This window comes from Podarcis gaigeae (assembly GCF_964106915.1).
Source record: "Podarcis gaigeae genome assembly, chromosome: 5".
In the NCBI taxonomy this organism is placed as follows: domain Eukaryota; kingdom Metazoa; phylum Chordata; class Lepidosauria; order Squamata; family Lacertidae; genus Podarcis; species Podarcis gaigeae.
Genome location: NC_139681.1, coordinates 21,891,147 through 21,908,184, shown reverse-complemented (window position 1 = coordinate 21,908,184; position 17,038 = coordinate 21,891,147). Strand labels below are relative to the sequence as shown.

The following is a 17,038-nucleotide window of genomic DNA, read 5'->3' as shown; positions in this document are numbered from 1 at the left end:
TTCCCTCCCTTCATTTTCCAAATGGGGAGATATATGGGAGACCTTATCTACATTGCCCAGAGTTCACTGAAGGAAGGGTGGGATACAAATGTGACAAATTAAAAGGGACCATCAAATCACTGAGGGAGAATAAATTTCTTCCTTTGCCCCTCCTCTCCCCACACCCCTTCCCTCACTTTGTCATGTGTCTAAGCAGCAGGTAATTGAGAAACTGCTTTCTCCATGATCTATGCTTTGCACTTCTCAGTTCAGTTGATCTCCACTATGGAGCCTAATGGGGTACATCACTTGGGCTGAGATAAGAAATGCAGGAAACCATTAGTGCAGTCTAAACCTACCGAGCTGAGCAAATATGTGTGCGCACCATAGGATTTCTTCAAAGGCAGGATTCTCTGAGGAATCCTGGTGTGGGGCAGTGACAATGGGTGGCTCAGTTTCACTCCCGTACTGGATGGCATGGGGCCATTAAGTTCCCTGTTACATGAAATTATGACAAAATACTGCAAGAGTTTGTGATAAAGCTGCTGGGATTTATAACTAAACTGGACTTGCACCTTTATGAGTTTGGATAGTGGAACTATTACTGCATATATATATATATATATATATATATATATATATATATATTGTACAATTTGGCAACATACCTCTCTTGCATACTTTAACTGCTGCATAAAAATTAAAAAATAGAGTTTGAAAGTTACCCCTGAAGAACATTATATTTACCTGCAATAAATAAACACATTAATAAGTATATATATTTTTAGAAAAGTCAAGGTGACCAAACTAAATAGCAACCATTTTGTCAAACAGCTCTGAAACACCTAGCCAGGCAGCTGTTCCTACTCTTCCTTGTCACTGGTGAGAACAGAGAAAGAGATTAAAGTGGGTCAGAAATTGTCAAATTCTCCTTCAGTGGCTCAATACTCATTCTGTAGTGAGGATGACCTCATGCTGTTGCTGGCTGTGACCCTAACCTCAGCTGGTAGAGAAAGAGGACAGAGAAACATGGTACTTCAAAAGTTGAAAACAAAAAGGAATATACGAAGGGAGAGAAAGCTTTGTGCCATCAAAAGGTTTGACAGTGTTTCTTTGCTTCCTCCTCAATTTCCCTTTGCCCGGTATATGAATGGTTGGACTTTTCTCCCCTTGGGGCAAATCTAGCATTACAGATCTTGGTCAAAATTCCAAATATCATTCCATACTTAAAACTACAGTGTTTTCCTGTTCCCCATCTTTTTGTGAATTGTAAGACATTCAAGAGAGAGCCTTTTACAGAACAGAGCACACCAGGGACTTAATACTGCCTTCTGTCATAAGATTCTCATGCATTACAAATGTAAAGGATGCTCAGACAGAAAGAATGAACAAACACAACAGACATTCCAAAGCAACATCAATTCAGCGCTTGGAATATCCTAAGAGCCATTTATGTCAACAAGAAACCTCTTCACTAAATGTTACCGTATTTATTCTTCTCATCCTTCCTCCATGAGCTGAGGGGAAGTTAGCCCATTTTACCACCACAACAACCATTTTAGGCAACGGGCTAAAAACAGAGTGGAATGTGGCCCCCCATGCTTTTAAACCAGGCCCTCAGGACACTCCCCAGGCTACATCCCTCACTGGCCTTGCTCCACGCCCCACCCAAATGCTTCTTCCTGCCTGGAATGCATCCAGGGAAAGCCAGAGCGGTGTAGTGGCTGGAATGCTGAACTAGGAGTGCTGGACTAAGTCTCTAGAGGTGGATGGGAATGGCACTTTGCAGAGTTCTCTCTGGTTTACATCCAGAACATTGTGATGGTTGCTGTTGTTACGTACAGCAGCAAAAATTAAAAAAGCCGCAGGGGGAACCAAAGAACCTGTGCTACTGACCCTGCAAATGGTGAGCTCCACCCCGAGAAATTGCTGGAGAATTTACTCTCTCACTGGAGAAATTTGGCAAGATGGTCTCCTCCAATTCATCTGCTCACAATTACAGTGGAGAATTTTGAAAGGCCATTTGAAAGCTCAAAACACACCGTTCTGAGGCAGAGCAGCAAAGTAAAATAAGCGTTACAGCAAATGTATTTTGACAGTTCTGATTTTTTCCTCTTTTTTGGTGCAGCACCTTTTCTGAATATTGGGGGGAAGCGAAATCCCATCATCACCCTGCCACCCACTCAGAAGCTATTCAGGTTACTTTGCCTCCAGTGGTGTAGCATGGGTTGCCAGTGCCCAGGGCTGTGTGGAGGGCTGGATGGGAGGGAAACGGATGGAGTACGCATGCACATTCAACTGCCTAACAGGATCCACGTCACCCAGGAGATCACAGCCACAGAGAAAAGAAGAGTTGTTCTGTTGTCTGGAGAAGTCACCTCCTGGTTTACACGGAGCAGCTGTTTTCAGTGGAGCCCATGGAAGGAAGCACACAGCTGTATTGAGGCAGCTCTGCATGCTGAAATTTTGTGCCCCTAATCATTTTCTGCATGGGACAACCAGCCCTGTGGGTCCCCCCATCTATGCCACTCTTTACCTCTTCCTTATGTATATTGTCAATATTTACCAACCTATTTGCAACCAGTTTTCTGGCGTGGCAAGAAGGCTGAACAGCTGCCACTTGATTGACACCATCTGCTTATCTAAGTACTGCAACCACCTCTCCTTTGTCTAGGGCTGGGTCCTGCATTTGGGGGGATGGCACGTTAAAAGTTATTTAAGTTTGCTCTCAAGATAAGCCCCAATGCGTTCTATTATAAACAACCCCTTATGGCTCCGAGTGTCAGTGCCTCCTTTCCTACATTCTGCCAAAGAGAGTCATTTCCTGTTGGAGCATTTCTAAAAGCAATTAAGCTCTCCGTGTTTGCTGTTCCAGAGAGATTTCCTCTAAAAGCCTGCTCCATCTTGCTGAAGTCGGTTTGCATCTTGGGCCACTTGCTGGCACTTTCTCACAGCTGCCTTTGCTCCACCACCTGGATCATTTCCATCATCCGCTTCTTCATCCTGAGGCTGCAACAAACTATGGTGCTGTGCCAGCTTCATCACTACTGTAGCATGCCATCTGGAGCAGGGGCAGCCTTTTCGTAGCCCCTGTGGTCTTCCCCTGCCTTTGCCTCTTTCAGTATGGGACTGTGGCCATGCTGCTTGTGTGAGAGAAGGAAGAATGCCTAGAGCTAGGAGAATCGGAGGTCATCAGCTGAGTGTCCCTTACTTTTAGACCCTGCACAAAATCTTGAATTAGCACAACTGCAATTACATCCCCATGACAATTATTAGAATATGCTACCTTATTCAAAATTGCACGTACAGTTGGCACTTCCTCTTTATTTCAAACTAGGAAGTCTCTTCACTCTTCCAATATATACCCCACATATAGGAGAACAGGAAAACTGAGGTATTCCTACACTCAATCCTAATATATCTGTGCTTACATGTGGCTCACCTTACAATGCATTCTTGCTATTAACACAGCAACCTCATGCAGGTATTACTCAAAACTGAGGCATATCGTTAGGAGCTTGGGCAAACCCAACTCAATGGTGTAACGTTGGAAAGTGTCAATCATTTCTCCTACTTGGGCAGTTATCTTTCCACAAGGGCCAACATTGATGCCGAAATCCAGCATCGCCTGAGCTCTGCAAGTGCAACTTTCTTCCAACTGAAGTGCAGAGTGTTTGAGGACCAGGACATTCACAGGGAAACCAAAATGCTTGTTTACAAAGCTATTGTACTACCAACCTTACTACTGCTTGTGAAACATGGACCACTTATAAATGCCATCTCCAACTCCTCAAAAGATTCCATCAACGGTGTTTCAAAAAAATAATAATAATACATTGGGAAAACAGGCAAACTAATTACAGTGTACTGGAAGAAGCTGTAATCGTATAGTAGTTAGTACTCTGTGTTGTGGAAGAAGCAAATATTACCCGCGTTGAATCAATGATTTTTCAATGTCAACTTCATTGGACTGGTTATGTTGTTCAGATGCCTGATTATTTTCTTCCAAAGGAACTTAAAGTGGAAAGCATAATGCGGATGGTCAAAAAAAGAGGTTTAAAGACTCTCTCAAGACAAATCTTTAAAAATGTAGTATAAACACTGACAACTGGGAAACACTGGCCTGTGAGTGCTCCAGTTGGAGAACAGCTTTTAGCAAAGGTGTCCTGGACTTTGAAGACGCTCAAACTCAGGACAAAAGGGAGAAATGTGCTAAGAGGAAGGAACATTTGGCAAGCCCTCACCGTGACCAGCTCCCACCTGGAAACCTACTGCGGAAGGACATGTGGATCCAGAATTGACCTCCACAGTCACTTATGGACTCACAGTTACGACCGTGTTCATGGAAGACCATCTTACTTGGCCATGAGTGATCACCAAAGAAAAAGAAAATATGGTTTTTAAACAAGTAGTTGATACATTTTTCTTTTTCTAAAAGAATAAATAAAGGCTGTAATTCAGATTTCAGTCTGTAGATTTCCTTGGAAAAAAACACACCAAGCAAAGGAGGAAGCAGGGGGGGGTGGTGGAAGCAAACATTTTATATGCTCTATCACATCTGAGATAAAAAATTTAAAACCCTGAAGTCAACCATGAAATTAGTGACAAACAGCAATCTATGTCTGCTCAAAAACAAAAACACCTGAGCTTCTTTAAAATCTCTGCTTAAAATCTCCGTCTCACAAAAATCAATATCCCTACATGAAGATTCCTCCAGCTCCTCCAAGGAAAGACTCTTTTTATTTTAACTCTACAGATGATATTCTCATTAAAAAAATAATATAAATAGAATGCAGTCAACAGAAAAGGCTTAAAGGCTCATCCAATTTCTTTTGGCTACTGGGATCTGGCTCTTTGCACACAAGTAAACAGACCAACCCCCCAGCCCAGCTTAGCGGTTTTATTTCAGCATTGTTGCCATACGCATTGTGAGCGTTTCTCAGCAAAATCAGGATGCCTGCTGCAAATTTATTCCATATACCCAGGGTCGGCCCAAGACCTTTTGGTGTCAGAGATGACACCAATGCTTCCCCTTTCCTGAACCAGACCCATGCCCTGGTGGAGTGGGAGATTCATGCCACCCGAGGCTAATCATCTCACGTTGCCTCACTGGTATGCCAGCCATGCTGGGGCAGAAAGCTAGCTTAGGGGCTACAGGGCAAACCACATGCCACGCCCTTCTGGCCACTTTCCACGCCTCAGAATTTGCCATGTGAGGCAGCTACCGCACTCTGCCTCAAGGTAGGACTGGCCCAGCATAAACCTTCCTGACTGAAGACCAGAACCAACTGGTAAAGATTTTCTGAGGCTCTACAGGTTCAGGTATGCATGAGGGGATGCTCTTCCACGAAAATTCAGATAGATGGAAAGATGGCAGGGAGCAGGCGAGATTGAATCCACCTCCTAGGTCACACTAGCTTTCTACATTCAGATATATTTTTTCCCCATGGAGGACTGTTCAACCACTAGATCAGTCCAGTAAAAGCTTTACCAGTGTACTGAACTTTTGTTCTTCAATTACCATAAAAAGAAGATGCACTAAAATTCAAAGAACATCCTTCAGCTTCATCTCATTTTTAGGTGACAGATTTAACAGATCCATATAAATACAGCACAGGAGGCTTTACGCAGACTCAGGGCACCAGAATCTCGGTCCAAAATTCTGGTTAAAGAAAGCTGATCAAAGATGTAGACCACACTGGCCAACTAATGGCCAAGAGGGCACACCCAACCCCCAGAGGATTAATTGGGTCCCCCCAAGCCCTCCCCATGCATGTTTGTTTGCTGTAAAATAACTTTTTAAGCATTATCTTTTCCCCACTGTCATATCTAACTGATCTGCTAGGTAAAGGTAAAGGGACCTTTTCAACGAAATTGAAAATCTACATCAGACATTCAGAAACCAACAAGCCTGCTATCCCAGCCTGGTTAGCCCCCTAAAATTTTTGATATCCCATAATTAAATACAGTATACTCCCATAGAAACTACCTTAAGGTAAAGGTAAAGGAACCCCTGACCATTAGGTCCAGTCGTGACCGACTCTGGGGTTGTGGCGCTCATCTCACTTTACTGGCCGAGGGAGCCAGCATACAGCTTCCGGGTCATGTGGCCAGCATGACTAAGCCGCTTCTGGTGAACCAGAGCAGCGCACGGAAACACCGTTTACCTTTCCACTGGAGCGGTACCTATTTATCTACTTGCACTTTGAGGTGCTTTCGAACTGCTAGGTTGGCAGGAGCAGGGACTGAGCAATGGGAGCTCACCCCGTCATGGGGATTCAAACCGCCGACCTTCTGATCAGCAAGTCCTAGGCTCTGTGGTTTAACCCACAGCGCCACCCACGTCCCTGCTCTGCTAGTGGTGCCCAAATGCCCTACAGTCCTTTAAACGATTTATAAGTGGAATCAGCACTGGCACGTCTTTATTTCCAAGCACTCCTGCTGCCCTTGAAAGCTGTTGTTATTTGTGCTTACAGTAGATTTCTGCTTTTTTTTCTCTCAGGAACCATCAGGAACCATCATGTCTCTTCATCAGGGATGGGAGCCAGTCCGCCAGCCCCAGCCAAGGGCAAAACTGCCAGCAATAGGGGGCAAGTGTAATAGAGGTTTGAACTGAGCCAAGGAAAAGAAGGGAGGGCTGGAAAAGAAAGTGGACTGGAGGAGGAGGAGCAGAAAACACTCTCCTAGCAGAGTTGCCAGCAGAGAGAAGCAACTCCAATAGGGAGGACAGAATTATAACCCTAAATCTAGGCAGGGCATGCTGCAGGCATGTGAACACATGTGGGGAGAGGGGTGTGCAATAAAACAGAATGATGCAACGTGGGAGGTTGGTAAAAAGCTCTCAGCTTCTTGTGGATGGCAAGAGCAGGGAGACCACCTTGCCAAATATTCTCCAGGGAAATAGTTGAAGGGGGGGGGGGGACCACATTCAAAAATTGTAAAAAAAAAAAATCTCTTCTGATAAATACTGGATGAGATTTTCCCTCTCAACTCTGTAACCTTGAGCACTTCACCAGAAAGGGATCCAGCACAAAGGAAAAAGAGATTAAAAAGAGGGAGATAAAAATAGCTCTAATGCACCACACAAGCACATACGCAAAAGTCAGCTGCAAGAAGTGGAAAGTTCCTAACGCATTCAACTCTGTCTTTATTAAGAGGGGAAATATTCAGTTCAGTCTATCATGGAACCTGCACAATGAAAAGCTACTGACTGAGGAAATTTCAAAAATATATGTATGAAATTACTGTAGTGTGTATCTCCCCCTCCTTTATTTTTATTTTTTAAAAGGAAGGAATAACATGAATAACTACCCTTGTTACAGATGCTGTCAAAACACACTGGGAAAATTTTCCCTCAATTTCTGAATGGAACTGACAATCCATACCCTAAGATGCCATTGCTGCATTATTCCACTGCTTCAGCACATGGGATTATGCTATGCAAATTAGCTGCCATAATTAGGTTGATAACAATACATTCCAAACATAGCTTCCTTGTGACAACTTCTTCAGGACAATTGTTGATCCTAAAGAGGACCCAAATCTGACAGCCATGCAGCAATATTACTGCCACACCACTAAAAATTATGTTGTTATTAATTAATTCCATGTACAATTATTGTTGTTTCTAAACCATGCTAGTTATGGCAAAGCAAGTCATAGAGAAGTCACAAAAGAGAGGCTTTAGCGTGCAATATCTCCAGGCAACATAAGAAGCAGAGATGACAACTTACCATGTGATAGCTTCCTAGAGATGAGGGCTTTTTTTCAGCCAGAACTTGTTGGAACTCAGTTCCGTCACCTCTCAGGGGGGCACCACTGCCATTCTAAGGGAATGAAGGAGGTGTTCATGGTGAGTTCCAACACCTCTTTTTCAAGAAAAATTGCACTGCTAGAAGTCATTGCATATGGAACACACAAGCAATATGTCTGTGGACAGCTGGTAGGGTGTGCTCACATACCCTACCACCCCCCAAGGTTCTCTTGTTCAGTGACACTGACCTTGTTGAGAGGGGAAGGTCTGCAGGGGGGTTCTACTTGCAATCACTTATACAGAAGTAGAACCCTCCATGTGATCATGGATAAAATAGCATTGCCGATTGCATGGAATTTTCTTCCTCAATCAACATGAGGAAAGTAATGGACACAGCAGATGGGGTGGCCTGCATGGGGAAATTGGGAGCAGAGTTTCTATGCACGTTCCATCCACCCATGAATGCAGTGGTTGGAGTGTTGGACCTGGGAGACCAGGGCTCAAATCCCCACTGGGCCATGAAGCTCACTGGGTGACTTTGGGCCAGTGACTGCCTCCCAGCCTAATCCACCTCCTCACAGGGTTGTTGTGGGGATTAAATGAGGAGGGTACACCACCTTGAGCAACTTGAAGGAAAAAGTGGGATACAAATGCAGCAAATAATGCAATAATAATAATCCACATATATGGCATTGATACGTTGATGCCTTCAGTGAGCTGACCATCAGTAATGATCCTGTTTCGTGATGAAAAAATCTTACTGCACCCCTGCTTCCTTGGATTGGGACCAGATGCAGAACCATATTGCCTCACTTAGCAGGGCAATAATGGTGACTGACTAGATAGTCTGGTAAATTACGTCTTGGTACATGGCCATACAACCATCAACCTATCTCTGTGCAATGCCATTGGTTTCCATGGAGAAGCTACTCAAAGGCCTTTCATCTTGTTTGACTGAACCATCTGTGTACCTCTCACTTCCCTTCACATTGCCAGTGAAAGTCTACTTAGTATTGATCCAGAGCAGATTCCAATGTATAGTTAGCAGAGTAAAAACCTAAACACGTTGCAAGATTCCCAAAAAACAGACTAGAGGCAATTATATTTCATCCAGCAGAGCTTCACTGCTACTGAAGGCAAATGAGCATAATGGTCACAATTCTAATACATTCAGGATTGGCACTGTCTATAAGAAATCCCGTTACAGCAGACTTAACTTAAAACTTACAATAACTTATAATAAGTCTAAAACTTAACACTATAGCATACAGAACACCACACCAGACGGAAAAGAGATAGAAAGAGAAAGTGAGAAACCAATGCTCCTTCTGGCCCTACTATTATAGTCAGCATGACCTTGACAGAAAGAGATTAACAGAACCAGTTTAAACCAGCTGTACTCAGCTTCTCTGAAGGACTAACCCAAACATCATGAACCTTCTGCTTGCTTCTTTCACACAGAGAAGTTTCCAGAAGCTTCTTGGACCCTCTTGAATTAAGTAGAATAGGAAAGATCTCTACACATCAGATCAATACTTTCTGCACTAAGAAATGCATCAATGGTTCACCTTATATCATCAAGACCATCGGTCCAGCCTAATCTAATACTGTTCTCTGACTAGCAGCAGCTAAAGAAGATAGAGGTACAGTATTTCCGAGACTTGCTACCCAAGATCTGCTATCTGGAGATGAACTAGGGACCTTTGCCATATTAAGTTCGACCATTAAGCTTTGGTGGTTCTTCTGACAAGAAATTACAAATCCAACATTACTGGTAATCAGAGTGAATGGAAAATATATAGGATACCAGAGATACAATATTAGAGATACAGTTTATAGATAGGTAATAGAAAGATATGGATACAGTGTACCCTCCAGTACCACATCTCCACTGGATAATTTCACTGCTGTGAAAAAAGGAAAGCTAAATATGGGGAATTCACTTTGTGCTCTGCTTGTTTTAAACTGCAGGTCTGTTATTGTACCCTGGTGGCAAAAAATTCAATAACACAGGTTGAGGTAGTTACCAGGATACTGTAATGAGGTCTGTTTTTTTATTTAATATCTTCCTAATAATTTACTACATTAATGAAATTTGTAGAGGATAATAAATTAGGAGGAGTTGTGACCATCCATTCAGTAGGCAGAAACACAAAGAGAACCAAAAAAGATTAATAGGCAGAAGACAGCAACATGAGATTCAATTTAAAGAGAGAGGGCAGAAGACACAAAAAGCCATCTAGGGAAATATAATCCAGAACACAAATAATGCAATGGGGGACAGTAGGGCAGAAACAGGGGAAAGAGACCTAAATGGGCAATAGTAGCACAACATTGAGCAGACTTAACAAGCATTATGCTTAAAAGAGATCCACCCACAACAAATAGATCATTAAATGTTTATTTACCCTAATGTCTTTTTCTTTTCGTTATCCGGTTTTTGGTGCTGACGCAGTAACTTTCTGGGCCCCAGTTGCATCATATCATGTCTCTGGTCAGTGAGGAGACTGGACCCTGCTGCAATAGAACAAATAAAACATACCTCAAGAAAACCTCTCACGCATATCTTGGTGAATCTTTGATGTCTGTATTTGACATCCTCTGTAGTACTGCATGATGGGTTGCATGCGACAATATTTTATATCTGAGAGCATTTGCTAGGTAACATGCTACCGTTTTTGACAGATTATCCCTTATGTTGTTTTGGGATTTGATGCATCCCAAAATCAAAAGCAGCAAGAGAGAAGTTGAAACTTTGAACTCAGGAAAAAAATCTTAATTTTTTGGTGAGCTTTCAATATTCGCTTCACCTTATTTGGTACTTAAAACGTATTGAAGGATCTGTAGGGCCAACATAGTTATGCTTTGGAAGCACGTCAGAATTAGGGATGTCCTGAAACACAACAAGAGATTCCTCAAGGCCTCACTGAGATAGCATATTGTAATCTTACCACCTGTATTTATAATAGTGTTTATTAAGGCACACTCCTTCATTGTCTTCCAAGACAGAAAGATGCCGACAATTATGGATAGACCTTATATAATCAGTCAGCAATAATTTCCAATAAATGGCAGCCCTATTCTACCAAATGTTTCTTCTGCTCCAGGCACTTGCTACCTTCTAAGCTGCAGAAGGCTGGACTTGCAAGTACAGTCATACCTCGGGTTAAAGTTGCTTCAGGTTGAGCGTTTTCAGGTTGCGCTCCACGGCAACCTGGAAGTAACGGAATGCGTTACTTCCGAGTTTCGCCACTCGCACATGCGCAGACGCTCAAAATGATGTCATGTGCATGCGCAGAAGTGTCAAATTGCGACCCACGCACATGCAGACACGGGTTGTGTTCTCCTCAGGATATGAACGGGGCTCCGGAACGGATTCCGTTCGCATCCAGAGGTACCACTGTATTTAGAGCTGAGCACCTGAGCGACCAAGAATCATGCCAATGCAAATGTTCTACCAATCATGGTTAAAGTCAATGTGCAAAAAAAAAAGGTCAGAGAGAGGAGAACAGAGAGCACATTCCTAAGCCTTGATGCTGCTTTTCAGCCTGTACTTTGCAGGGAGACAGCAGTAAGCATTGTTATAAGAAAAAAGTGCTCCTTTTCCCTTATGGGGTACCCAAGAGCCTGTACGTAGGTTCTCTATTGGTAGGAGAAAACAACAGAGGCCAACCAGAGAATATTGAGAAGCAAAACAGCTAGTAAGCATGATCTTTATTAAACTGTTGCAACAGGGTGCTCTCTCTCTCTCACACACACACACCCCACGCAGAAGGGAGGAGGAACCCAGAACAATGGTGTGAAGCCCTTATATAGACTTTTGAAATTGCCACCCTATAGCTCAAGACCACCCCTCAATACATCATACATACATCACAGAAGGGGCAGTCTATAGCAGAATCCTGTCTGGCAGGAAACCTGTTAATGGGTTTACCTGGACAACCTGGTCATTCTTTTGTGATGATAAATACTTAATTCCTGAGTCCAGGTCACAGGCTCACCCTATTCATACACAAATGTGCCCTGAAGGCAGGATTTGTGAGCACAGAGACATTGGGGAGGCTTTTCCCATTTCCATCCAAACTGCAGAGGAATATTTGAGGTCACTGAAAGAGCTTTAGGACTGTTTTCCTGTACTGTTTTCAGACATGTGGTTTATATATTTATGTATAAGTTTGCCTGAACATTTATTTTATACCTTAGACCTTATAATTCTCAAAACAGCATGAATTAGGCCCCAGTAATAAAAAGCATGAACTATGTATTACAACCAACTTCCCAGCAACTCTGTTGTAAAGTTCAGCTGGATCAATTTTCAGCAAAGTTTCAGTTTTTCAGGCCAAATGGTCACTGTGAACAAATGTACATCTCTCTCTCACACACACACACGCATCCAAAACAGTCAAGAATTCCAAGGCTAAACACAATGCAAGACAGCCAAGCTATTATTGGCGCTAATTAGCGCTACTGCAAACCATATCATTCTTAAAATGTGGCCGGCAGAGCTCTGAAAAAGGCATGGAATTATTTCCCAGCCCTGAAAACATGAAAGAAAGAAAGAAAATCAAAGCAGCCGCTTTCAATCTGCTCCACACAACTAAATGAAATCCTTCATCAGTGCAAAAGGGCAAAAATGCATCAGCGGCAATTGAAAAGCGAGCTGTAATTCACAGATCCAAACACTCATTACAAAACTGATGAATGAAAAGCGTGTGTTTGAACAATACTAAGCAAGGGAAGAGAGAGACATTAAAGGGGGAGGGGTCAAAATCATGACACATGAGACGGCACATTCTCACAGTGTGGTTATCCAAGAGAACATTTGAAGTTCCTTCAGCTAATGAGGGATGGTCCGCACATGGCCAGAACATGGAAGACGTACATGAAATAAATTTCATGCCTTCGTCTGCATACACTTTTGGGCCATGTATACATTTCCTTGTTAAGAACAAACCCTGTGAATAAATGCCTATGTACACAAATTTCATTTATTTGAACCATACATATCTTTTCACAGAAGAAAGCGTCACACAAGAGACGCCTGTTCACATCGGAATCTATTTACCGTATTTGTGGCATTTTCATCCTGCCTTCACAATACAGTGGTACCTTGGGTTACATACGCTTCAGGTTACATACACTTCAGGTTACAGACTCCGCTAACCCAGAAATAGTACCTTGGGTTAAGAACTTTGCTTCAGGATGAGAAATCACACAGCAGTGGCACAGCGGCAGTGGGAGGCCCCATTAGCTAATGTGGTGCTTCAGGTTAAGAACAGTTTCAGGTTAAGAACAGATCTCCAGAATGAATTAAGTTCTTAACCCGAGGTACCACTGTACTAAACTAAATAAATGATACCACATGTTGAGTGACAAAGTCCTGTTAAGGCAGGTGGAAGCTGATGGCATAAGCTCCCTGGCCTGGGTCCCCTCACTTCTGTCTTTGCTCAGGTCACAAAGGTCAGAAGCAGCCCCAGGTGAGATGGTGGAGGGGCTGCCACAGAAGTTCTCTCAGGCTGTTGATGGTTCTGTCAGGAGCCAATGGCTTGGGCTCCCTATCCTTGCAGGTCATGAGTGTAGACCCAGTTTCTACGTGCCATGAGGGAGGGTGTACAGGTTCACTTTCTTGCCGCATCACGCAGAGTGCAAACTCTTCCAGATGCTACCAAAGTTGCTCTGTTCCAACAGGTCCATTTTTGTCATGCCAAAGTTTGCCCGGAATAGCAAGGAGTCATGTCATTCATTGGACACATGTAGTTTATTTCTGCTGATGTTACCAAAACAGCACAAGATGTTACATTTATGAAGTGATTCCCACAGCACTAGGAGTGGACAATTTTTGGTTTCTCTCCATTTCTTCTTTTTTTTAAATCTTAAATTCAATTCTGCACATTTCCATATTAGCGCTCTCTCTCTCTCTCTCTCTCTCTCTCTCTCTCTCTCTCTCTGTGTGTGTGTGTGTGTCTGTCTGTCTGTCTGTCTGTCTGTCTGTCTGTCTCTTCCTTGTTAGGACTTTATACACATTTTTCTATGCAATTTTGCCTAATATACATACAATATTCTTGCAAGCCATTTTCCCTAATATAATTCACTTTTGTATGCTGTTTTCACTTATTTATGTATTTTTTTATGCATGCTTTCCCCTAAGATGTGCATCCATGTACACATTTTGGGGTTGGAGAACTGCACCACAAAATTCAGACACCATGCAAATTTCAAGAGACAGCTGCATTACAGTTTGTATATTGTTTCGGGAAGTGTGAATAACATAGGTTCACATTAAAAGGTGAACTGAACTGAATTTCCTCCCTGGCAATCTATGAATCATATGAGCAATATATGAAATTGCACAGATGTGTTCACAAGTCACTTGCATTACATCCCCTCTAAGTTTTGGATTACAGTAAGCTAACATGAAACTGCTGCTTTTGAATTATGGTGCTGGAGGAGACTCTTGAGAGTCCCATGGACTGCAAGAAGATCAAACCTATCTATTCTTAAGGAAATCAGCCCTGAGTGCTCGCTGGAAGGACAGATCCTGAAGCTGAGGCTCCAATCCTTCGGCCACCTCATGAGAAGAGAAGACTCCCTGGAAAAGACCCTGATGTTGGGAAAGATGGAGGGCATAAGGAGAAGGGGACAACAGAGGACAAGATGGTTGGACAGTGTTCTCGAAGCTACCAGCATGAGTTTGACCAAACTGCGGGAGACAGTGGAAGACAGGAGTGCCTGGCGTGCTCTGGTCCATGGGGTCACGAAGAGTCAGACAGGACTAAACAACTAAACAACAACAAACATGAAACAGTCACCCTACACATTTCTCCGTTAAATTACCCCTCGTCATTACATAGTGTTTTTTCACCAGTCATATCTCCCCAGTTGATATATTTCTTATGCTGAAATGATTAGTGCAAAGCCATGTTTTGGTTTATGGTTACATTCTACTGGATGTTGATTTGAAAATTCAATACAATATTTTTTAAAAAATACAGAATGCCAAATACATGGAGGTTATCTTTAGGGCTTCTTGCATTTCTTTTCTTCTGTACCTGAGCTGCAATGTAAGGCAAAGCTATCAGTGTGAGAGGAGATTGGAATTCTGAGCAGATATTCATAAGGAATGAATCAGGTAATCTGAAAGAAAATGTCACACTAAGATTTTGAAGTAAGTTGTTAATATTTGCAAAAGATTTCCTAAAGCTCCAGGGAGAGCTTAAAACCAATATCAAGGAAAAAAAATCAACGGGTGCTGAAAATATCATCATAGAATCTCAATTTTTGCCTGTCCTAGCTGTATCTATTTTTTAAAGCCTTCATTATTCAAGGTTATTTTAACATATTTTTCACTTGAGAACTCTAACACATACTAATGGCATTAATTAGAAAAAAACACACCAAATCCTTATGCAAGCTGCAGCTGCAATACAACATTGCAGTCTGCATATTTTTGTGTGTGTTGGATTTGGATGACTCAACAAACAGGGCTGGCAAAACACAGCTTGTTGTCCAAAGCAGCTGTGTTGTAGAATTCAAGAGCTCATTCCAGGAGTCCCTGCAGTTGTTACAACTTTGTACCCAAATTCATGTGGGAGTAGGGTCTTTTATAATGACCCCAGGCCTGAGCCAGTAGTGAGTAATTTCAAAATGGCAGTGTGGAGAAACAAGAAACAGCAGAGCAGTGGCAGCGCAAGAGGCAGTGCTGAAAGCACTTGCCTTTTCCCTTTCAATTAAAACTAAATGAAAAGGCAAAAAGGTTTCTCCCTCTATTTTCTCCATATTGTATCTTATGGCAATTGCTATCGCGAGAGATAAACGAGTTTAAATCTTGGTACAAGTAAGACTTGAAATGAAGGTAATTAAAAGAGTTTTAGTAATGACAGTCCTGTCTGCTTCCTGCTTCATTTGTAATCTTCATCCCCAACATTGTTCCCTGATAAAAGGAAAGATTCAGTGTGTGAATTTTCTCCCTGACACTCTGGACCCAACTCTATTAATAGATAAACACGGCCTTCAACACAGCTACTAAACCATTCCTCAGAATCCTCACTTTTGCAGATTAGAATCTCTTGCTTCTTTCAAAACAACTCATTAGCCATAAACTGGTTAAGAGATAAAAACCTTTCTCCTCAAAGTAGAAACCAAAGGTTTTATCAGTGCTATCCAAGGTCTGTTAACTGCTACCAATAATTATAAAAGAAGTCAATATTCAGTAGAAGTTTCCAACATGGTGCCCTCCAAATGTTGTAGACCACAGGTTCCATCAGCCCTGGTCAGCAGGGACAATGGTCAGGGATTAGGGGAGTTGCAGTCTAGCAACATCTGGTTGGCACCACCTTGGCTACTGCTGATATGCACCTTTGTGTGCATCTTGCTCTAACAAGTTTCATTGTTCTGTTAGTTGCACAGTAGCATTAACCACAGACTCTAAATATGGGGTTAGTTACAAAAGAGAGCAAGGCTATGAAGATCAGACTCTACGGGGCAAAGTAAACAGGCTGCAACTTGAGATACAACTGTGAAGGGGCTAAACCTGCCCAGTCTTTTTCCTTCAACAGTGCCCAGAATGCACCTCTGTAAGAAGTAAATAGTGAGCATTCACATAACAGAGAAAGCACTTGGTGATACTCTCACAGAAAAGGTAAAATCTACCCTTCGCCCCAGATCCTATATACCGGTAATTTTATTTGCTTTTCTGTTACATACAATAACCATCTAAACAATTCAATAGTCTCGACTTCCCTTCCCCTCCTTCCATGGTTTCTTCAGTTTCCCCTCTACTCCACATATTCTAAATATTCCATAACTTTCCCCCTCTTCTTCTTTTTGCCTCAATTTACCATATACTGCTGAATCTACTCTAAACTTGCTAAAGTATTTACCTGTTTACACTGACTTTTAAAATAATGACAAATATTTTCCAATCTTCCTTATAAGCCTTCACCCCAGATCCTATTGATGACTACAGTGTACTCATATGATCAACCATCTCTCCATCCAACAGTGGGAGCTGCAGCAAAGATCCTACCTGACCTGTATGTACTCAAAGAGGTCATATGTCATTCAACTGAAGGAGTCAAAGCAGTAGCCCACTACCCAGAAAACATTTTCTGTTGCATATTCAATACAGATGTGAATCAGTTTAACAAAGTCTCTGTGTTCTCTTGAATAATGAAGGCACTATTTAAACATGGTGCCAGAAAGAAAGTGTCATTTTGAAGACAAAGGATCAAAGCAGCATCAATGGCAAGAGAAGCAAATAGTTTGCAATGGGAACCAGACAGATTCCATTTCTTAGGCCTCTGGCAT

The 17,038-nt window shown here is 42.3% G+C and overlaps 1 long non-coding RNA gene across 4 annotated transcripts in view; it reads right to left on the bottom strand.

Annotated features, from left to right (window-relative positions):
* Positions 1-7,712: 7,712 nt before the first annotated feature.
* The window catches only part of LOC310845444, a 121,739-nt gene continuing 112,413 nt past the window's right edge, over positions 7,713-17,038 (bottom strand). For all 4 annotated transcript variants that reach the window (XR_014564738.1, XR_014564739.1, XR_014564740.1 and 1 more), the window contains exons 3-4: positions 10,141-10,249; positions 7,713-7,805 (exon numbers count right to left, since the gene is read on the bottom strand). This is a non-coding gene — a long non-coding RNA (uncharacterized lncRNA). The remainder of the gene's footprint in view (positions 7,806-10,140; positions 10,250-17,038) is intronic.